Source organism: Lygodium microphyllum, chromosome 23, assembly GCF_053477565.2.
Source record: "Lygodium microphyllum isolate KBCC chromosome 23, Lygodium_microphyllum_v1.1.10, whole genome shotgun sequence".
NCBI lineage: Eukaryota > Viridiplantae > Streptophyta > Polypodiopsida > Schizaeales > Lygodiaceae > Lygodium > Lygodium microphyllum.
Window position 1 is genome coordinate 14,185,784 of NC_141157.1, and position 25,100 is coordinate 14,210,883.

Below are 25,100 nucleotides of genomic sequence, written 5' to 3' on the forward strand. Positions count from 1 at the left end.
GGCATTGATGGTATAGACTGGCCTTGCGAGTGGTGGATTGGATCCTGCACTCCATCCATCGCATGCCCACAAACTCTTCTAATTGGCCGCAAAGGGTACACTCCCCCTTGGGATGAGACATCACCTCCCTGGATAGAAAATTTGCCAACAAGACCCAATCTTATTGTGTATGGTTTTCAATTAGCTTGCGGGTACAATGCATGATTAATATTATCTTCAAATTACCGTTTGCTAAAAATCCGCAATCGCCTGATCAATGATCTCAGATTGAAACTCGCCAAATCGTCGTACGTATTCTATAGACAATCGGTGTTTTCGTCTAATTGCCAACTTGCATTGAGAGCAAGGACATGGGACACGCTGATTAAGATATGCCTCACGATCTTGAACAATAAGACATTCTTCGTTTTCCATCTTATCTACATTACAACAAACGAGGCTCAAATGGATAGCTTTATGGAGATGTATGTCAAGTTGCAAGTTGACCATAAGCTCTTGCTTGAGAGGTTTTAGCCTCTGCAAGAGCTTGAGAAGCAAATTTTGTAAAACATTGAGGTTGATATTGATGCATCCATGGTGTTGAAATCTAAACTTCAAGATATAAAAAATGCTTTACTGATTGATGTAAAGAATGCATTGGACATAGTAGTTGAGAGATCTATTGATGATATATCTCAGCTATATACCATGCTCAAGGATTTGTTTGTCCCGGTAGATAATTATTCATTATTACCACACAAAAAAAAAGCATTGGTTCATAAGGTTCATGAGTCGAAGACTAAATGTTTGGACTTGACTAAAAGATTGGATAATGCCTTAGATGCTAAAAGGAAAAGTGATGAATATGTTACTTCATCATTGCAACAAAAAGATTGGTGACAAGGATGCTATGATTAACGAAGTTCTTCACGAGGTGAATATAGAGTTGAAGGGGATGGAACACGATTCTTCTTTGGGATTTAATGGCGATCAGTCAATTATTGAGGTGTCTTCTTGTACCTAGCTACGGTCTCTAGGTTATGTACTTTGAGTATCTTAGAGGGGCTCTACTAGGATTACTTATACAAATGCACTAGAGGGCTTTGAGTATAAGTAATCCATTTATGAGCATCATTGAGGATCTCTTAGTCTAATAATAAATCAGTCTCAACAAAAAGCATCTTAGATATGTGGTTTTTTTGTCCTAGGTCCATGTATAAAAATTAATGCCATCTATGAAATTTATCAACTATAGTAATAAAATTTGTTTCAATCAATTCTACTCATAGTCATAACATTTGAAGAAAATATCCTATGCTCAATTTAAGGGATTCTTCTTCTATAGCAATACTTTTGGGTTCATTTTGATGAAGTACCATAATGACCATTAGCTAGGGTATCATTTTCTTTTGGTCCTTCCGTTGACTAGTTGGCATGATTTCTAATTTGTTATGCCTATAAAGTTAATACAAAAACAATGAATTATGCATATCACAATTAGATCCCCTACTTGGACATTATGAAGGATATGACCAATTTTAAGCCATCTTAAAGAGTCACCAATGTACGTGGCCCATGGCAAAGCACATTGCATACCATTATCGATAAGCCTATTATCGTGCATCTTAAATCTCCTAATTAGACTTTATAAAGTGTATGACTAATTTTTAGCCCTCTTAAGGAGTCGATGTAATGGTACCCATAAAAAAAGCAAAGTGCATACCAATACCATAATCATGGATATGTTATCGTTCCAATATACACACACACACGTGGACTACATCTTGAGTAGACAAAAGCTATCCATTTGAGTAGACATACATCTCCATAAAGCTATCCATTTGAGTATACATCTCTTTCTCTTTCTCTCCCTCTCTCTCCCTCTCCCTTTCTTTCTCTCGCATTTCCTCTCCCTCTCACAATATATCCTAACACTCCCCAAAAGCAAAAGGGAGAGGGCATGCACTCTCCCTCCCTCTCCCTCTCCCTCTCCCTCTCCCTCTCCCTCTCCCTCTCTTTCTCTCCCTCTCTTTCTCTTTCTCTTTCTCTCCCTCTCTCTCCCTCTCTCTCTCCCTCTCTTTATCTCTTTCTCTCTCATTTCCTCTCCTAAACAAGCAAAAAAGAAAGTGATTTAAACCTTAAACAAGCAAAAGGGAGAGGGAGAGAGAGAATGCACTCTCCCTCCCTCTCCCTCTCCCTCTCTCTCTCTCTCTCTCTTATTTCCTCTCCTAAACAAGCAAAAGAGAAAGTGATTTAAACCTTAAACAAGCAAAAGGGAGAGGGAGAGAGAGAATGCACTCTCCCTCCCTCTCCCTCTCCCTCTCCCTCTCCCTCTCTTTCTCTTTCTCTCCCTCTCTCTCCCTCTCCCTCTCTTTCTCTCTCATTTCCTCTCCTAAACAAGCAAAAGAGAAAGTGATTTAAACCTTAAACAAGCAAAAGAAGGAGAGAGGGAGACTCACCGATGAGATATGGCGAGTGTGGGGCGGCTCCTCTTTGCGATGAAGGCTCCTCCTCTCCTTCGCGAACAACAGCGGCGGCGGCGGCGGCGGCGGCGGCAAGTCTTCTTCCTCTCCTTCTCTCACGACGGTCGCTCTCTCCCTCGCTCTCGCTCTCAAAACACAAAACGTGAAAACGCAAAATAAAGCCGCGCTCGGTTTCGGCCCGCTTTTTTCCCTGTGGACTGTCGCTATTTGCATCGCAAATAGCGACGCGGATACCCGCCGTCGCTAATCGCCGTTGCTACTAGCTCAAATCCTTGTAGTGACAAGTAAAAGAGAAAGAGAAAACACAAAAACAAAGCAAGAATGAACACTGTACTCAATCACCATAAAGGCTCGAAGATGGATTCGGTGGCTCCTCTTTGCAACGACGGCTCTCGCCCTCCGTGCACTTCCTTCTCTTATTCGCGAACGGCAGTAGTGGCAGTGAGAAGATTTCCTTTTCCCTCTTTCTCTCTTTCTCTCCCTCTCCTCTCAAATGCAATATGTTCACTCTCCCTTTCGCTTTCTCTTTCGTGTATGCACGCAAAATAACGCACTCGGATTTTGGCCTGCGTTTTTTTTGTCTTAGCACCGTCGCTATTTGCATCGCTATTAGCGTCGCATTTGTGATGCTAATAGCAATGCAAATAGCGACGCCGCTATTTTGTGTCAGAAAGCGCCGTCGCTATACCTCCATATCCTTGTAGTGAAAGAGGAAGAAAATATTGGAACAAGCACAAACAAGGCTAAGGGCATGACCCCTAGCAATCCCAGAAGCTTCCATCCCAAAAAAATAATGCTTTCCTATCAATTGGAACATGGAACTTGCAATGTGGGAATAGTGGGAAATTAGGTGCAAGCCCTTTGAATTTACTTTTCGATACCCACCCACATTGAACCGAGTATATATCCCCTAAAGTGGTGGAGGAGGTGATAAGCATGGGTAGAAGGCTTGGAGATTGGCGGAGTGCAAAAAGAGAGAAGAATCCAACACTGTGGGGGATAAAGGCACAGGACTATTGGGAAGACAAAGTTATGGAGGTGCCCAAGACCATGAAGGGGTATAAGTCACAGCCAAAGTGGAGGCGGAGAATTTGGGATGGGAACATAGATGCATGGATGCCATTCTGTAGCACCCTACCCTACGAGAGAAACGACCCAACATACATGCCGTATCCAAGAAAAGGCTAGGAGTGGACTTTAACTTCGACATCCGTGGTCGTTATGATTTCCCTAAAATCTATAATGTAAATGCTACTAAGCCAGAGGAAGCCCTTACATTCTCCAAAAATGACCTAGGGCTCTCCATCTCCCAGTTCCTTGGTGAATTCTCTTCTTGCCCCGATCCTACTTTCATCACAACCTATAACTACCTTAGGCTACTTAGAGTTTTACTTAAGCAAGAGCCTACCTCCCATGAATACCGCCCATGACCCCTGTTTTTTAATTTGAATGCCGGCATAGATAGTTGCATGATGGCCATGCTCATGATGAGAGCCACCCTCATTCCATCTTTTTGCATGGTCCTACTAGAGGACATGAACGACATCCGATTTACTAGATGTAGGCATCCATTTTTGTCAACAATCCCTCTAAATGTATGTATGAATCTAAAGGACTACATGTAGAGCAAGAACTTCCTTAATAAGTCCCTTAAGCCCCCAAGCTCTTCCTCCCATGACCAGGAACACGAGGACTAGTTCCTCGTGTACATTTTAAACAAACAAACAAAAAGAGAAAAAGAAAATAAAAAGGAAACAAGAAAAATAAAAAGAAAAAGAAAAGAGAAAAAAGGAAAAGATAGGAGCAAAGAAAGAAACGAAAACCAAGTAGAAAGAAGGATGACACATCTCACTTGATGAGTGCCACAATCACTGCACCTAGGGGTTCTCAAGTTAGGTGCATCCGATGGCCTTGACCAGTCAACTCTATCCCTAACCCCCTAGCCCTTTTGCCCCCCACTTCATGCTTAGGGCACATCAAGGGCAGGACACACCTAGGGAGGCCATACTCGCCTATGGTTAGACATGTCTCCCTAAGCTACACCTACCACACTTTCCCCTATGCATGAACTAGGTCTTCAAGTGTGGGACAACACTTCGGGCTTGATTGCAATTCAACCTAGCTCCCACTTCCACTGGCATAGACACAATTACACATGTAAGGTAGGCACATCCACCAATTAGTACACTCTCTTTTCTTTTTTAGTTGAATCCAATAACTCATGTCTAACCACTGACATTGGAGGCCCCCATCACTCACACAACATACCCTTGGTCTCCACAATCTTAATCATTTCGACACGCTCCTCTCCCATATCCAATCCCCATAAGAAACCCATCATCAAACCATCATCGACTCACATGACTACCCTTCAATCACCGAGCCCTCATCAACAAAGTCCTGCAAGTGCCATGGGACTGGCACTCGACTAGGAGGGAGGTAATGTTAACCCTAGTACAAGACAGAGAAAAAAGAAGCGAAAGAAAATTCAAGAAAATTTAAAAATACGGAGCAAAGTAGAAAAGGTGACCCAACAGAAGGATAAAAGGATAAAAGGCTAAAAGCGCAAGGGTAACCTTAAAAGTTAAGGCAAAGGCAAAGGCACGTTTTAAAATGTAAAGGTGCCCCCAATTTTTTGTAAACGAACGCCAAGCTCCCTCCTAAGCAAGTTGTAAAGAGTAAACGGGCATGGGTAAGGCATAATGTAAATAGAAGGGAGTAGGAAAAGATGACCTTGGCAAGATGGCCATGGTTATGCAAAAAAGGTATGGATGCCCAAAGGGATAAGGGCATAATAGAGAAGCTCATTCTTGGTGTGTGGCAAAAGTGGCTTTCTTCTTATTCTTATTTTCTCTTCTTCTTCTTGCTTGCTTGTGCTTGTGCTTGAGAGAGGGAGTATGAGAGTGTGAGGGAGTGAGTGTGTGAGGGTGAGGGACCGTGGGGGAGAAGCTCTCCATTTTCTCCTCTCCTCTCTTGTCTCACACACACGATTATGGAGCATGGAGCTTGAACGTGGAGGATTGAGGTTGCTTGAGCTTGCATCTTGAATTGTGGAGCTACAGGTGTGCTCGAGAGATGAGGGTACTCGATCGTAGGCTTGAGAGCGCTCACGGCTATGTGAGAGGTAGCCATTAGCATTCATGAGAAAAGAATTGCAAAAAGAAATGAATTATTATTATAAATTCTCTTCTTCACAATGCAATAAGGAAATGTTCTTGCATGTGATGGGGGTATTACAAGAATAAGGGAAGTGAGATAATAAAGATACCTTGGTTGTGCGAGTGTAACATATTAGTCTATGCTATTCTTGTGGGCTTTCTCAATTATAAAATGCAAAATCTTATCAAGAAAATATGTGTTTTATGCATACACTCTGACTTTGAAAAGTCATAAATGCATGTATCAATCACATAGTCATATAGTCAGTGATCAATTTATAAAATCAAAATGTATTAAATTTAATCTTGGCCACATGAAGCCCTGAAAAATTAACCCAAAAAAGTTAAAAATTCCATGCACGTGTGAACTCGGCCTTGTGAGGGGGAAATTTTTCAAAGGTTGAAAAAAACTTATAAAAGAATATTGGAAAGAAGAAAGGAAAAAGAAGAAGGAAAGGAGGGGCATCAAACTCACATCCCCTCCTCTCCCCTCAGTTCACATGTTGCATACTCCCCCCTCCCATAGTTTTTTAAAATCACCCCCATTTTTCAAATGAAGATATTCTACCACCTCCCTCCCTCCTCCTCCCCGCCCCCCCCCCCCCCCACCCCCCGGCTTTTTTTTTGACTCTTGGAATTCTCTTTCCCCCCTTCCCCTTATTCCCAAAAAAAAAAACAAAAGAGAAGAATGAAAAATAGCTTTCTTAAACATAAAAGAAGTAAGAGAGAGAGAGAGGATTAGACCTCTTTTGCCCTCCACCATCTGATGCATCCCTCCCCCTACATTTTCAAATAATATAACATCGAAGAATCCCCCTCCCTTTTTTTGTATCAAATTCCTTGGAATGAAAAAAGGAAATTTACCTTCTCATTGACAACTCACTTCTCCCTCCCCCCCTTTCTTTATTTTCAATTTCCTTGGAACAAAAAAAAAAGGAAAATTACCTTCTCATTGACAACTCACTTGCCTCCCCCCACTCCCCTTCAAAAATCTAGATAAGGATACATGGAGACCTTGGGAGAATAGGAAGAGGTAATTCAAAAATCAAACTCTTTATGGAGATGATAAATACTGAACATAGAACATATCTTCTCCCCTCTTCCCCCACTAAGTGATAACTTAAATCACGTGACATGCAAGAATCTCTCCCTCTCTTCTCTCAAATCTATACATAGAAGACCAAAAATAAAAGGAGGACGAAGTGAAGCGAGGGCACAACCATATTGAGAGAGTAAAGGTTGAGAAAAATAGAAAACAAGTAGAGAGTGAGTGAGTTAGTACGAGTAAGTGATGCCAAGAAGCATATTTCACGGTGGATTCCGTAAAACTATTTATTTATCAAGGCTCGTACATAAGGTGGATTCCTTGTGTGAGAAGCTAACGGGGGCGCCTATCCTTTTCGGGTGTTAGATTAATTTAATGTGCACGTGGGTGATTCCATAGCGGGTGATTTCGTAAAATACATATTAAATTAATGGATGTTTACGAGTTTAGAGTGTGCATTCGAATTAAATTAAGGTTAGGACAAAGTTCCAACCTCTTTAGTTATTTCGTAGATGAAGACTGCTTGGTTTTCACTTTTGTTGGGTTTTATTTAATTATTTTCTAACAATTGTGAATGCTTCAATTGATGTGTAGAGCAAGCGGCGATGGCGTTGGGTAGCACCGAGCGATGGCATGAATGCAGATGCGTAGAAGAATTACTATTTTTGATAGGTGTATGTCTTATCACTATAAAGACATGGTGCCAATATTTATTTAAACATGCTTATTTATTAAAGTGCTTGACAAAACATTTATTATCTTGTATGCGCATAGGTGCTCAGTTAAATATTTCATTATTTGATATTTATATTTGGGCACAGCTTGAACGCCATACTTTATATTTGGGCAAATGCAAACACAAAAGTAAAATTATGCTATTTGTAAAGTGGGCTATTTTTTAGCTTGAAGATAAATAAATCTATAAATACATGCCTTGTGAAGTGCTCATACTAGGCATGGGGGGAGATTGCACCCAATTTGTATTTTTGTCTCATGTCGTTTAAATTTGCTTTTGCTTTTGTACTTGAAATTATGAAGGTTTGTAGAGTTCTTTGCTCTTGCGGACCTTCCGGCATTCGCTACGCACGCGTACAACATCCGATCTGCACATCGCTGGTATCATAGTGAAGCTGAGATCAAGAGCTTATAATCGCTTGCCATCTCGAGCGAAGATATAGCTCTTTGAACAAATGGGCTCTACATGCTATCTCGCGATGAATCGACAACACAAGCGTGTTCTTGGGGGTGAAGAATCCCCTGCTATAACTTCTGATTGTGAAGGACCTCTTGCAACAGGTGGAGGACCACTCAAGAAGTCCCTTTACAAGTCTCTTTTCTCACAAAGAGAAGCATGAAAAAGAGTGTATAAAGTTTGAGTTACTATGAGCTTGATAAGCTTAAAAGAGGCATAAGCCTCTCTAACTTGAATCGTGGCGGGAGTATGTACTCGCTGATGTCGATTCCCACAAAAATGCCGTCGCTCTACGTAGATCATTCCAAACTACTTAAGATTTTAAAAAGCTTAATCTATTAAGCTTAATTCAAGCTTAAAGCTTAATCATCAAAACTTTACATTACAGGTGTTCATATTGTGGTACTCCCGAACTGGTTTTGAAGTTCTAGTAAGCCCCTGTTCCCACCTGCAACTTGGCTGAACGAATTTACAACAAGTAGGCTGTCATGCGCAATCTATGCGGAAGACTATTTTGCTTGGAAGAAGACTGTTTTCAATTGCCATACCCGAATAAACAAAGCAAGTTCGTGGTGATCTTATTCATATGTGACTAGAGGACAAGCGATGGATCTTCAATCAAAACCAGGATGTCGAATCATAATATGGACAATTTTATGGGTAAAGGCAATTTGCCAAAGCCGACTATGGAACAGAAATTGGATCTAATCATGATGCAGCTTCAAGAGGAGTGAAGGACACGCCAAAACTTGTAAGCACAATGGCTACACTTCAACAATCCACTGTCAAGCAAGAAGGAGTGCAACCTGAGGATGTCATTCGACATACTATTGATGCGACGCTCGATGCACAGGCTCTTAGGAAAGAGGACACGATAAGTAAAAGAAATTTTGAATTCTGCACTTTTAATGGGCAATATGATGGAAAAATTGTTATTGCTTTCATTAGTCAATTTGATGACTATTTTCATGAGAGCAATATGCTGAAAAAGATAAACTTAAATGCGTCACTAACCATCTAACAGACATAGCATCATTATGGCGGACTAATGTCTGCAAGAATGTTGATTGTCCCTCCACTTGGGAAGCCTTTTAAAAGAATTTTTTGCAGAATTTCCTTCCACCTCAATTCCATGAGAAAGCTATCAAACAGTGGGATCTCCTACAACAAAGAGATCGTGAATCCATCCCGCAATACACTGAGCATTTCTGGAGTGCCTTACTTCAACTTTGAATGCTTGAAGATGTTTCTGAGGCGACCCACAAGCGCAAATACATGTCTGGTTTGCTTGGCCACTTCTATGCATAAGTGAATATGTTCAAACCAAAGACTTTGGAGGATGCAATTTCTTTAGCGTATGATGCGGGGTATAAAATTTGTGGACGAGAAAAGCGACCGCAACAATTTTCGGTTAATCGTAATTTTGGTACAAAGCAATTCAATTCTAACTTTCGAAAATTCAATCAAAATCGCTTTGCTCCTTCTTCTTTCCCTAAAAAGATGGAGGCAATTGTTTATTTTGATGGTATTTGCATTGATCCTAAAAAGATAGAGGCAAATTTGAATCAGTCAATCCCTAAAAATGTGCATGAGTTACGTTCTTTCTTATACCTTGCCAGCTTTTATAGAAAATTTGTAAGAAATTTTTCATTGCTTGCATTACCTTTGATGAAATTGTTAAAGAAAGGTGTTGTGTATCGTTGGTCTAACAACCAGCAAAAGTCTTTTGATTTGTTGAAACATGCTTTAACACATGCACCTATCTTGCAATTACCTGATTTTAGTCGACCATTCTTCCTAATAGTCACTGATGCTAGCGGATCAAGAATAGAAGCTGTCCTCATGCAAGATTCACATTCCATAGCCTATTCTGGTTGCAAACTTAAACCTATTGAGTTGAAGTATTCCACCTATGATAAATAATTGTTAGCTGTAGTTCAAGCCTTACGTCAATGGAAACATTATCTGATGGGATTCAAATTTATGATTAAAACTTACCAACAAAGTATCAAACATCTCCTTAGTCAGCCACAAATTTTTGACCACCATATTAAATGGGCTGCTTTCATTCAAACTTTTCATCCACTTATACAATATCAGCCAAGAAGAGAAAATGTTGTTGCTGATGCATTGAATAGGAGACCAAGTATCCATAATATTTCCATTCTATTCTTTGATTCCCTTACTCCTATGAAGGATACCTATGACCATGACTCGAGTTTTCAAAGTTGATTGGAACAAATTAGTTGCTAATAATTGGATTCCAATTGATTTTTTGTCTTATTCTGATGGATTTATGTTTTATGAGAAAAGATTATATGTCACTGTTCAATTTAGATCATTTGTGTTGCACAAAATTGATTGTCCTCCATATCAAGGTCATAAAGGTATTACTTCCACCTTAAAAACATTGGTTGAAGATTTTTACTAGTTGCAAATGGAATCTGATGTCTCTAACTTTGTTTCTGAGTGTTCAATTTGCAAAAGAGTCAAGTGACACCATGGTAAGCAATATGGTTTGCTGATGCCTTTACCAATTCCTGACCATCCATGGAAATATATTTCAAAGGATTTTATAACTGGTTTGCCTAATACACAAGCTAATCATGACATGATTTGGACTATAGTAGATCAATTTAGTAAACAAGCATATTTTCTACCATGCAAGAAAACATTAACTGCATCTCAAGCTGCACAACTGTTTTTGAAGACTGTTTTCACTCATCATGGTTTGCCAAAAGTTATTATTTCTAATCGTGATTTGAGATTTTGTAATAATTTTTGGACTACTTTGTTTGCTAATTTGGGTACTAAGATTGATTTCTCATCTGCATTCCAACCTGAAACCAATGGGCAAACTGAAGCTACTAATAGTATAATTCTAGATCTTTTGCGTGCATACACAATTTCAAAACCACAAACATGGGACATGCATTTGCATCTACTTCAATTTGCATACAATAATACACCACACACAACTACTCATAAAGCACTCTTTGAAATCATGTATAGACATAGATTGCCTACACTTGTGACATCATTGTCGAATAAAGTTAAAGTTGCTGATGATATTGCCAATACGCATGCTACTATTTTTGCTCAAGTTAAAGATATGATTGCGAAAGCCCAGCAATCATACATTAAACAAGATAATAAGAAAAGGCATGCCATGAGTTTCAATGTTAGTGATTATGTTTGGTTACGCATTGAAAAGAGAAGATTGAAAAGTGTTGAGAAACACCTTGTTATTAAACTAGTACTTAGGTTTTATGGACCTTTCAAAATAATTCACAAGATCAATGACAATGCATTTAAATTAGAACTACCCAAACATTGGAAGATCCATAATACTTTTCATATCAGTTTGTTACGACCTTTTAGAGGCCAATTACCTGTCCACCCTCTCTATGAAAACCCTTCTTTGTTGGAAGAAGAAACTGAAATCCTTGAATATGAAACTATTCTAGACATTGACTTTATGACCATTAGAACTAGCCGCAGATATTCTAGGTATTTGATTAAGTTTAAAAATCATCTTGTTGAAGAGGCCCAATGGATGCACGCCCGCGACCTAAGTGCTTACCCTTCATTACTGGCTCCACATTGAGCTAATAGCAATTGAGGACAATTGCTATCCCACATTGGGGATATGATACCAGGAGGCATATTTCACGGTGGATTTTTTCAAACTATTTATTTGCTAGGGCTCATACACAAGGTGGATTCCTTGTGCAAGAAGCTGACGGGGATGCCTGTCCTTTTCTGGTGTCAGATTAATTTAATGTGCACGTGGGTGATTCCATAGCGGGTGATTCTATAAAATCTATATTAAATTAATGGAGTTTACGAGTTTAGAGTACGCACTCGAGTTAAATTGAGGTTAGAATAGAGTTTCAATCTATTTAATTATTTTGTAGCTGAAGATTGCTAGGTATTCACTTTTATTGGATTTTATTTAAGTATTTTCTAACAATTGTGAATGCTTTAGTTGATGTATAGAGCAAGTGGAGGTGGCGTTGGGTAGCACTGGGCAATGGCGTGAATCCAAATGCCTAGAAGAATGACTATTTTTGATGGGTGCGTGCCTTATCACTAAAGGCATGGCGCCAATATTTATTTAAGCACACTTATTTACTAAAGTGCTTGACAAAACATTTATTATCTTGTACGCGCATAGGCGCTCGGTTAAATATTTAATTATTTGATATTTGTATTTGGGCACAATCCAACTTTTGGACGCCCAAACGCCTTACTTTATATTTGGGCAAACACAAACACAAAAGCAAAACCATCTATCCGATTTGCGCACCAAGAAGTGATCGTGAGAAGAGAGAACTCACTCGGCGAGGAGCTTACATCCTACTCCAAGAGAAAGTGATGGAAACCCCTTCTCTTTTGTAATCCTTCATCCCTATCCAATAATGGCACCACATAAGAGGCTTAACACAGTGGTGCCATCCAATGTGGTAGGGCGATCCAACATGGCGGACCCATTGTCAACAACCAACAATTTACCCACCAATGCAATCAAGAGTACCAACTCTTTGAACACACAAAACCAAGTATTTCCCTTATATAAATTTGCACAATGCATAATGATAAGAGTTAATTTATATCCAACAGATGTTGAAAGATTTCTCTTTTAAAAATAGGTGTTAACATAAGAATTTAATAGTCAAAAAATCAATATGTATTGAACCTTGATTGGAAATGTTAGCTTAATCTAGTTATAGGAAACGATGCCTTCTCTTTAGGTAATCTCTTAATCTTTGAATCTAAAGTGAAGTAGAATTAAGTAATCTATGAAAGAAATGATGCATTTATATTTATTGTCTCTAATTTATTAAAGGTGCAATGGAATATCTCATGATTCTCACCTACACATTATAAAAGACCATTAGCATCCAATTAGACTAGGTGCCCACAACCAATCTAGGATGTGCATATGTTGCCAAATAAACAAATATTTAAAAGTAGAATGTTTGAATCGAAAGAATAAAAATGGGACATGATCTAAACACTCACACATAGTATTAAATTGACTATGTAACTTTTTGCAAAAGATCTAATAGTCGTAAGTTCTCATTATGTTAATATGTTTTGATTATAGCGTATAGTAGGTGGTCTGAAAAACCCTAGTTCTTAATAACTAAATACCTAGGGACCTATGCTAAAACTGGAGTGTATATCCATTTCCGATGTCATAGATGTTGAGAAGATAGAATCTTATCAGTACCTAGGTTTCCCAGTAATTCCTTACAATTACCTTAAGACCATCAGTCTAAGATCAAGGTAAACATGGGAGACTAAAACCTACACATAAATAAATAAATCTAAGTTATGCATAGTAGGGAACTTAGTTGACTTATTAAAATTTAAAAAACAATATTAGGATTAAGATTAATGATGATGGAGTATACCTATCACAATTACCACAATAAGTAGCAGGTTCTTTAGGACACAAATTCATTTTTTCTCATTAAAAGATTAGTACTATGTTTCAACACTATTAAGATAATATAACAAGTTAAAGGCATTTTTTGGAAAGGACTAGTTGGTATTTTACTTGAGCAAAACTTGATTGTGAATTATTACCATAATTTGATCAAGGTGAATGTATGCCCAAATGATGGGCTGTTTTAATCAACATTGTACCTCCCCTAGGCCAACCCCCCTTCCAATTGGTGTATGGTACAAAAGTTGCCTTTCTTGTTGAGCTTGAAATGCCTTCTTTGTAAGGGTGGCTATTAAGGAGTGCTCAGGAGATGGCGAATCATTGCAATGCTACCTCGTGCACTTGGAATGATTTGATGAGATCTAATAGATGGCCCTACGTTGCACGGAAGCTATGTAGGCCCATCCCAAAGCTTACCATAACAGCTTTATCAAGCACAAAGAATTCAAGAAAGGTGATCTTGTTGTCGCATATGTGGAGTGCTTTGGAAAGTTTCTAGGTAAGCTCCAATAGTGTTGGATGAGCCATTATTATAAGGTACTTGATGTTAATCCTAACTGCTCTATTCAAGTGCAAGTCGTCGATGCCTTTGATGATCCTTTTCTAATTAGCGGCTATTGCCTAGAGAAGTACTTCCATCCTTGGGGATCATGACAATCACCATGGCTAGTTCCTCTTCCCCTTAGGCATCACTTACTATTGCTTTCCATGCTGTTGACGATAATTGTCCTTCTCATTTTGATGAATAGCACATTTCTTATATTCCCTCTGCTCTAGCCCCTGTAATTACTCCGCTATTTTCTCCCTCAGTCTTGTTGACATGGCATAGATGGTTCTGACAAAGGATATTCATGGTTTTATTTTTTAAAGAAAAAGAAAAAGAACTGTCATGGAAGAAAATGAAAGAAAACTCCTTGTTCTAATAAGTATCGCTCTGAGAAAATGAGATAGCATCCTTAGGTGGGAAGCTAGCTATGGAAAAGGAGGTGATACCTTGCAATCTAACCAAACTAGTTGAATCGTCTCTTTGTCCTTCCGATATGCAGTTCAAAAGCTGCCTCCCTTGGTATGATATGTCTTGTGACGCCACAAAATGTTTGACTTCTACAATAGATGGAAGGTTTTATGCTAACACAAGTTTCTAATCTCTTGGTGATATTCCTAGGTATGCCTCTGCATTAGTAGACAATGTTTAACATCATCGACAAGCCAATCTTCTCATCGGCAACCACTAAGTGACGTGAGCTTTCATCCTAATAGAATGGAGATGTGAGTATGAGATACCCTTTGTATTTATCAAAAGAGCATGAGACAGAGGGTGGGGCAAGTGACTAGTCTTTGTCTTTCAAATCCTAATGAGAGGTGAGATGTGTAAATGGAGTGTTGCATGCACGAGTTGGGCCTCTCAATGCACATAGCACAATCTATTCTATGCTTAGTACTATAAGCCTCCTTGGCCTTCTGTTTTTCGCATTGTATACTGGCATAAGGTGGATGCGCAATTGCATCATCAATTGCACACAAGGTATATGAACTTTGCTTGGAATACATTAGTGGGTGTTAGGATATGAGTTGCCCTCTTATATCTATTAGCAAAGCTTGAGATGGGGGGGGGGGGGGGTCTGAGCGTGGGTGATCTTCCGTTCAATCAACGGAGAGTTGAGAATTGAGAGATATTATGAAAAATGGAGATAGGTACATTCTTGTTTTCCTATGCACACACAAGACGGGACTTTGCCAAAACACAGCCACAATACAATACCTCCGTTCTATGCACTATTCTATAATGCTCCATAGCCTTTATTCTCACACTTATGCTAGCTAGGTTGGGATGCATTGATGTACCATCAATTGTGCATTCTAGCATTTTTCTAAACCCTCCCTCCTGTCCAATTCTAAACTGAGTGTAAGCTATGGGGTCTATTCATTAGTCTTCAAGCAACGTGAGCATATGGGGGAAGTGCATGTTCTACCATTTTTACACTAAGTAATTGGTGGGTTTGAGTGCCACATTCTTTGCTAACAATCAAGCATGGCAATCTCCAACAAGAACGCTATGTCACTAGGAGCTGTGCCAAGTGTTTCTAATCCTAGTCTCTATAATCTATATAAGCATGTGCCATATTATTAAGTGTGGTGACGCACAAGTAGGTTGTTTGTTTGTGTCTAGGGCTCTCTATTGATCCTTGTAATCCGGTGTCACATAAGGCCTTAAGTGTGGGGATGCATCCTTGCACATATGTCTTGCACAAACCCATGTGACCGCCCCTTATTCTTCTCAATTGATGATATTTTTTTGAATGCCCCTTGTTGGGATACCTTTCCCACCCACCCATTATAAAATGCCCTATACTCAAGGTTTCGTCTTTGTGCCTTTTGCAATTATTCTCTTTTTCATTTATTCCACTTGAACATACCCTTGCATCACCAAACTTGGATTTTGATGCTACGACCTTGTTTGTCACTTTGAATTGGATTTTTATAAACAAGTCCTTGTTTCGAGGAGTCATGGATTATCCGCTATTAATTTTTGAATGTTTTTATGCATGTTTAGCTTATTCCCATGAGCACATACCTTTTAGATGCTAGAATCGCATTTGACCTTATAGCTATGTCCTTCACATCAACTTGAATATTTCTCCTTTTTACCTCCCATCATTTTGATATACAATTTGTTCATTATTAATTTTTGAATGTTCTCATGTATTTTTATTTCTCATTTTTGCCATTTTTCCATGTGCATGTGCCTTTTTGACATTGGGTCTACCTTTTGATATGCAAACCCTATTCAATTCTCCTATCCAAACATTTGTTGCACTCCATTTTGACTAACAAATTTTCTGTTATTAATTTTCAATTACTCTTTGCATGTTTTTTGGATGTGTGTTTTCACCTGTTTTCTACGTGAACACACATTTTTGGTGCCAAAATCATAATTTTGGTGCCCCTCTTGTTCCCTCATTATCCTATCCAAGTTTTCTTTTCTTGCACCCACCAACACATTTTTAAAAAACCCACAAAGTTGCAATGACACATCCACATTCCTTCACGATCACCCCCAGCTTAGTCCCCCCCCTTCCCATAGGCAAAGAAAAAAAGATGAAATGCACTCAAGACCCATGAAAACCACCTTCGTCCTCGTTCAACTAGAGGAACACCCCTCATAGGCATGGCTATTCCCATATAAGTTGTTGTATATTCCTAACATGTCCTTTTTGTCCACTTGTTCATATGTGCCTTTTCCTTTGCAATTGTGTGCGTGGATTTTTGACTATTGTTCATGTATAGGATGCATGCATGTGACTTGATCATGCATAACACTACTGTTTATCTGAAAGCGTGAGCATGGGGTAGTTGCTATCTTTCCCTTAATTCACACGTCTTTTCAAAACATCCATTTTTTATTTTTTTTAAATAATAAACATTTCAAAAATTAAATTAAAAAACAAACTAAAATAAAAAAAACCACACAAATAAGGAGCAAATCAAAACTAACTAACAAAATATAATTTAAAATAGTTCTAAAGTCCATTAAAAGGTCACATTCACAAACCAACAAAAACCCAACCACAAAAATAATATATTTGAGAAAATCCCAAAAAAATAATAAAAATAGAAATAGAAAAAAGAAAAAGAAAACACAAAAAAGGAGAACACGTGACAAACAAAACAAACCATGTTGTAGTGTTTGTTTGTTTTTAACGAAATAAAAAAATTAAATACAAAGCACATTAAAAAACCAACACAAACCAAACAAATTCAACAAAAATCCCTATTAAATTTGTTTTAAAAAAAACTCATAAAATGCAAAACACAATTAAACCACCAATGCCCACTTAAAGCAAAACTCCAACAAAATCCATCTTCCCACTTAAATCAACCATGCTTGGCTTGTTTCTCTTAATTAGCCAAATTTCTTTTGCTTGTCCTTGTGCTTTCTTTTGCCAACGCATTTGCCTACCAATTTATGTGTGCTATCAGATCTTGTGGATGTCCAACACCATGTTAGGTTTTCTTATTTTCCTTCTTTCACATGCACTATAACACACTTTTAATTGTAATAAAATCAATCGACCATTGTATCACAAATTAACGGAAAGCACTTCCTAATTTGTAATCAAACTAGACCCGATCATTAATTTTCTAAAAGGAACCCCACCATTACATGAGCGCATGTCACTATAACCCACATTTAAAATCAACCCCCGTTGTTCATATGTGCACACACATACATGCTCCATATACCCTAAATTGTAATTAAAATTAACCCCCCACCATCACACATACATGGGCTTTTGCACCAAACATAATATAGTTCTAATAATGAAGTGCATTACAGACCCTTGGTCCTTCCATTCTGAGGGGGAAGAGTTATGATATATCTAATTCATTGTGCATTAATGGATAACTAATAATGAATTATTGAATTAGTTCTAACCTAATAAAAAGAATACAATTAGTTCTAACCTAATTCAATAACGAATTATTGAATTAGTTCTCACCTAATAAAAAGAATACAATTAGTCTTTAGCTACCCAGTACACTACACATTAAATAAACAAGATGCGCATATGAGAGATGGGGTTACTAGGTCATGCTTGGTCTTATGCATGTGTTCTAATCGGTCTATGAGGCCATGGTCATGGTACACATCGATTCTAATTTGTTTGGTTTGGTGAGAGTTAGATATAGGGTATGTTTGATATTTTCTTTTCCTTTTTGTGTGATTGATAATGAGGTTTTGATGCATGTTTATCTATATTTCACCAAGCTTTCAGCCACATACGTACATAGATCATGTCGAATTTTTTTTGTAGAATGTGATTTGCTTGGGGGACTGTCTAGTCCAATCCTCTCAGTCATGGTTTCTTTGACTATTTTTGTTCTTTTTTTAGGTCTGCATTTTCTTTTTGCAATCATTTCCCCTATTTTTCCTAGTTTGTGTGTGTGTGAGTTTTTCCTATGCAGTCTAAATGGAAACCCCCCCTATTGATGGTAGTGGCCCGTAGTGGTTCAATATGTCCCACTCCCGGTCCATGACTAATCTCTTCTACTTGTCAAGGAGGTTTGTGTGACTTCATTGTTGCCTTTTTAGTTTCCACCTATGGATATTAATCTCTACTACTCTTTTTTGGCTTCTTATAAATGCCATGTTAAATTAGTCTATGGCCGTGACTTCCATATTTCTTTCACCAATCTCAGCGAGACATTGTTCTTGTCTCACTTTGCTATGCATGTGCCTATTTGCTATCAATTAAGTAGATTGTGGAGGTTCTACATGAGACTTCTATATAGTTGACTCCCATAAGAGTCGTTAGCAGTTTAGGAGTATTAGTGGCATCTCAATTGGTCATTCCTATAGGCCTTGCTTGAGAATATCCACAATGTCGTCAATCCAATTAGGTGTAAGCTCAACCTTAAAAAGCTGAGCTTCTTGGTTAATATGGAACTTACGAGCATAAGGGAGTTGATTATAAACTTTGTGGTCATTTTCCCATTGGTTATTTGTGCTCAGTAATGGGCAATGAAGTGATGTTATATTTGCACACAACAATGGAAAATCCAAATTTCAATAGAAGCAAGAGCCGTCTAGCAAAATCGATGAATAAATGAATCTTTTTGTTCTTTTTGAGTACCATAACAATCAATGACACCCAATTGGTATGCTCAATTTTGTAGATGAATCTACTTTTTGTAACTAATTAATCTTTTCTTTGATATGATAGGTGTATCAAGGATTCATAGGATAGGGTATTTGCCTGAGAGACTTTGTATCATCCTTTAGAAAAATTGTGTGGGTGAGAACTTGCAATGGTATATCTTTAAGGATAGAGTACTTCCAAGTAAAAACATCTTGGTATTCCTTTAGCAAGTTAATCAATTGTTTCTCATCCCGCACTAAGGTCCTTAGCAATGTACACATGCTTAATAGCTGCAATGATCACTTCCTTTGCCAATCTCTCAATGGGCTCATTAGATGTTCCTTCATGTTTTGCACCAAGCAACACAATGATCGATCACTCTCTTTAAACTTTGTGAATTGTGGGGGAATGTCTTGTGGTTTTTTCTAAACTTCAAATTTTTGACTCACTATAGTGAGTGTTGTGTTTTAAGTGTTTTTGTCTTGAATGGACTAGAAGTTTGTTTTTAGACTTAGAAAATTAGGTTGGTTGGGAAATTTCTGGCTCGGAATCACTACTTCCATCTGTATCATAGTCAAAACTTGTCTTGGTGTTCTCTTAGACTTTAACTATATTATCTTTGATTATGAATACATAGGGTTTGGACAACGATTGTTGAGCTCATGCCCCATTTGTTCATACTTGAATGCCTTGAGGTATTCAAGCCATTCCAATTGTGAGTTCAATCTCATAATATTCACATCAATGAGCAACTTGTGCCCCGTTTTTTCATACTGGAATGCCTTGAGGTATTCAAGCCATTTCAATTGCGAGTTCAATATCATAATACTTGCATCAATGAGCAACTCTCAGTCCGAGAGAGTTTGGGGTCCATACAGATTTAATCAATGGTCCATACAGATTTAATCAATGGTGCATGTAGATTTGTCCATTTTTAACAATTCTTCAAAGATTGTAAGAGTAGGATCTTCTCGATTATGAAAACATGGCTATTACTGGTTAAGGATCTTGCATAATGCAAGAGTGTCCATTAGGGTAGGATAGCATGGAAAATTGTGGTTACTGAGTCAAGGGTCATCATAAAGAGCAATACTGAGATTGGCTCTACATAAGGTTCAACCATGAAGGTTGAAGTATCTTGTACATCTTTCTGACTTATGTATTCATAAGCTGATCGATATTCCAACTCTTATGTAAATGACAATTCCAAGATGGCAAGAATGTGCATCTAATCCTGCTCATCTTCAGAGAGGGAATATATCTGGCCAATGGTCAGGAGGTTGGAGGGTCATTAGGATACTCATGTAAGAGTGCAAAGATAGTGTGTAAGTCAACTCATGAGGTTTTGCAAGACTGTGTCTCAAGACTCCATCTCAATGGATATTGCCTCCTTCCTATTTTCTAAAAAGACTAAATTGTTGCCCCCAATCCTCGATGAGATGTGCATTGTGCATCCATGGTTGGCTAAGAAATATGTCATAGTTGAGTTCTTTCATGGCAATAAAGTTAACCTTGAACTATATCCTAGTGATCTTGTTCCCATTGGTTTGATTTTAAACGATTGATCCATTCATCATTGTGGGGCCTTCAATGCTCAATTTCCCAACCTCACTTTTTGCACAAGTTATGGCATGCACATGAATGGGAATGATGTCTTCATCATTGATCATTTCCACTATGAATAGGATCAAGGGAACAAATAGCAATATTGCCTTACTACAACTTGCCTTACATTGTGGACATTCTAGATGTATATGCATGATTCCATATTGAAGAAAACACTAGTCGATATCACTTCCCTTGGACTGCTCTTGTTTTTATGGATACCTCAAGAAAATGTGTCCTAACTACCCACAATTCCAATAGGCAAGGAGATCTCTGTTTTATGCATGCCTCACATGCGGCCTTGGTCTCAACATCATAATGGGTACAGAGTAGTAGTCCATAAGGATCATATGCCCTTCATTGACATAACAAACAAAAATATTTGTGCATTTCTTGTCCTTCGTTGGTTCCTCAATGAAGTGGACAAAGGCATCACTAGGTGGATGCATGACAATTTGCATGAGGGGTCTAGGGATCTTAGAGAGGGACTAATCTTAGCTCATTATGCAACCATTGGAGGGGCCTACAATACTGAGAGTTGGATTTTAGAGCTGATTTTAGAGTGCAAAAGTGGCTTGAGATTCATAAAAGAGGCATTTTGGCAAAAAATCGAACAATCACTAATCAGGGAGCTAGATTTTTTCTAGATGCATTTTGACATCAAGAATCCAACGCAAGTGTCCATTTGTTGATTGGAGTCCATTTGACCCCCCATTTAATGGCCGCAAGGTTTGGCATTATGAAGCAGCTAGCTGAGCAAGTGATAGAGGCTAGGGTAATAGATTTCGATGCAAAGAAGTCACCCCCGTCTAGTCGAATTATGAATCCGAGGTCGTTTGCCTCTTTGTCCAAGCAGCCTGAAACCACTTGTGAGATAGTGTGAATGCACGAGAGTAGACTATTTTTTTTGCAAGTTAGAGCTTAAGCTTGATTAAAAGAAGCATGCAATCAAGAAAACATCATGAACCCGGGGGGGGGGGGGGGGGGCATTTTTGTGGCAACCTCTCAATCCATTTAAAAATTGATTTTGGTGACTATTGGAATCATCCTCCCCCCTCATGGGCTGAGATGTTGCAATTCTAGGCTCTGATTTGCAAAACATGCAAGATTTGATGCATTGAATGAAAATATAGAAATTTAGTATTTCTCTCTCCTCTTTCTCTCTCGCCATAAATGTCGTTCATATGGGCTGAGAGAATGAGGGGAATGGGCGTCAGTTTGTGTGACGAGATGCGAGGGATGGATCAAAAAGTGTAAAGGAGTTATCAATCGCTATAATAGAGTGTCAACGGCTTCTCATTTTTGAAATACGACGCTTGCGGATTATAGAATAAGGGGTCTTTTATTGAATTTTATGTCGAATCGCTTGTTCTTATAATGGAAAATGATTGGAAATGGTTGAATATGTCTAAAAGTGTCTGAATATATCTGAAATTGTAAAGGAGGCATCAATGGCTATAAAAGAGTGTCAACGGCTTCTCATTTTTGAAATATGATACATGCGGATTATAGAATGAGCGGTCTTTTATTGAATTTTATGTCGAATCGCTTGTTCTTATGATGGAAAATGATTGGAAATGGTTGAATATGCTTGAATACATTTGAAATTATAGAATAGTAAAAAATTTCTAGCAAATCATGTAATGAAAATCAAAACCGTAAAATTCACAATGTGAATTTAATAGAAAAATGATAATTTCATGGATTTTTATTATTCAAATTGTGTTCCTATAGAGGTATATTAAATGTAATGCTGAATCATAGTCCACATAAGCTTCATAAATTTGAAAATGAGAAAAACTAGTAATTAGTATAAAAATAAATGATAGAAAATCATACAAATGGATTTTTGATAGAGAAAATTAGTTTAAGGGTGAGAAAAATTATTGAAAATTAGAGGAAGGTTTGTGAGTGTATAATGACTGTAGAGTATGAGGTTGGCCTCAGTCTACATCCGTTTGTGAGTTAAAGTGGTAGTTTAGAGGGTATTTTATGAAATAAATATCGCAAAACATAGAAAACACCCTATATAATAAATGAACACACAAAGAAGTTAAAAGGCACCAATTACCCTCATCTTGGACTCAAAAAAATGGAAATATGTTTTACAAGAATGGGCTACAAGAAATATTACTCTATATTGGCTATGTTGTATATTTCTATTGACCTTTCAAAGGAGGATGAGATGAAATTCATCATATGCCTTAAAGTATTCCAAGACAAGCTTCATTTATGAGAAGAACTAGAAAAATTTCTCAAGGAAGCATATAGTGGTTGCCCTCAAGAAAAATGAAAAGATCCAAGTATGCATAAATTACAAAACAATAAATGCAACTACTAAGAGAGAATACTATGTCTCGCCTTACATTGAACATATGATTAAGCCTATGACACGCAAGGGGGCATATAGCTTCCTTGATGGCTTTTCTGGAATATAATTAGCTTCCTCAATAGCTTCTTGAGATATAATCTATTGCAGCTTTAGCTTGACGATTGCCACAAGTTTGTCTTTACCATTGAATGGGGAGCATTTGTGTAATGATTATCATGCTTTGGATTGAAAATTGTGTATGTAACTTTCCAATTCCTAATGTGTACTATATTCAACGATATGCTTTGCAAGTGCCTCAAGTATTTATCAGTGACCTTTGTGTCAATGCCTCATGGGACAAGCACTTAGAGAAACTTCAAGGAATCTTTCAATGGTGCAAGAAATATCAACTCTCATTGGATCCACCGAAATGCCAATTATGGGAAAAAAATGGCATGATTCTAGGTCGTGTTGTATCCAACAATGGGATTGTAGTTAAAATATTGAAGATTCAAGTTATATTGGAGTTGCTGTCACACTAAAAAGCACCAATAGAGTATAATGTTTTCTCAGACACACCAATTACTATAGGCACTTTATGCTCAATTATTCAACCATTACAAGACCATTGTACAAGCCCTTACTAAATTGGGAGTGGACTGATTGAGTGCCAACAAGCTTACAAAACATTGCAAAAGGCTTTACTTAGTCCTCCTATGCTTTTATGAGCCTTTGATAGTAAAACAACATTCCATGTGTATATTGACACATCCAAAATCACTATTGGAGTAGTGCTTTGCTAACCAGGGGAACATAATATGGATTTTTCTTTGAGCTTCACCATTCGACAACTCACAAAAAGTGAGATAGACTACTCCACCAATAAATGCAAGGGACTTGGCATGGTGTACGCTATTAATAAAATTTAACAGTATCTCCTTGCCACTCCCTTCACTTTCTTCGCAGACCATTAAGTCATTAGGAAAAAATGAACTCACAAATGGCCTTTTAGCCCCCCCTCTCTCTTCCTTAAAACAAGGAAAAGAGGAGAGAAGAATAGTAAAATAATCATGTTCTCTCTCCACTTTTGCAATCTCGTTTTGTCTTTTTTATATTATCTACAAAGATATACTCAGATTCCTTCTCTCTCCTCATTCAAGAAGTCTTTTTCAACCAATTTTTATATTAAAAAAGGAGTTAGTTATTTACGGGAGTGTGGTGCTTCGTTTTCAATGCAAAATGATTAGTAGATACGAGGTAATTGATTTTTAAATCAAGAACAAGGAAAAAGAAATTTTGGAAGTTCCTTTTAAGATATTTTGGGGATTTTTTATATTCTAGCTTTTGGTTAAAAAACAAACCAATTGGTCAAATTTCATGTTTTTTGGAGATGTTTTTGGAGGTAACATAGAAATATCTAAAATTTGAAAAGTCTTGGACATCCCTACCCTCTGAGCTATTTTCCCCATATCTATACTCTCTCATGGCTCTATTGTGACCTCTTCTCTGTGTTTATGCAACCTTTATTAACAGAGTGAATTACTTACACCCCCCTTTCCCTTGGCACCTTTGTGTGCCTCTGTGTGCATCTCCACTCTACTTCTTGTGACAACCAAGTAGGCTCTATGTTTCTATTAATAGTAAAATGAATACAAAAAAGAAGGAGCTGCATATTGAGGTAGAGATTGAATATGTCCCATTATTCAAAACAACCCAACGTACTAGTGTCAACCCTCAGGTTTTGCAGAGTTACAGGAAAATGGGATCGAAACATGTGGATTTGTGGGTTGATGGGGGAATCTACCTAATTGACCCCTTAAACAATAGACCTCCAACTTTCTCAGGAATCACAAATTTGCTGAAGTATGTGTGTGAGGGTAAAAATGGGTTACTTGATTATACTAGGCGGCTCAATGATCAGGCATTCAAAGTATTTACAACTTGCCAAGCAACCATAAAAAATTGCCATGATGTGATCGTTGCACATCAACTTCATATACAACAACTCATAGGACAAGTGGTACAGCTGAATGACACTATAATTCAACAAAACAATCAAATTATTTCAATGCATGACACTATCCATGACATTGGTATCTCATATGAGGAGGCAAAGGCACAATTGGACGACTTGAGAAAGATCAACAACAAGCTAACACAGGAGCATAAATGAAAGAAGAAGCCAATCAATGATTAATTGTGAATAGCGGCCAGTGGAAGCGACGTATCA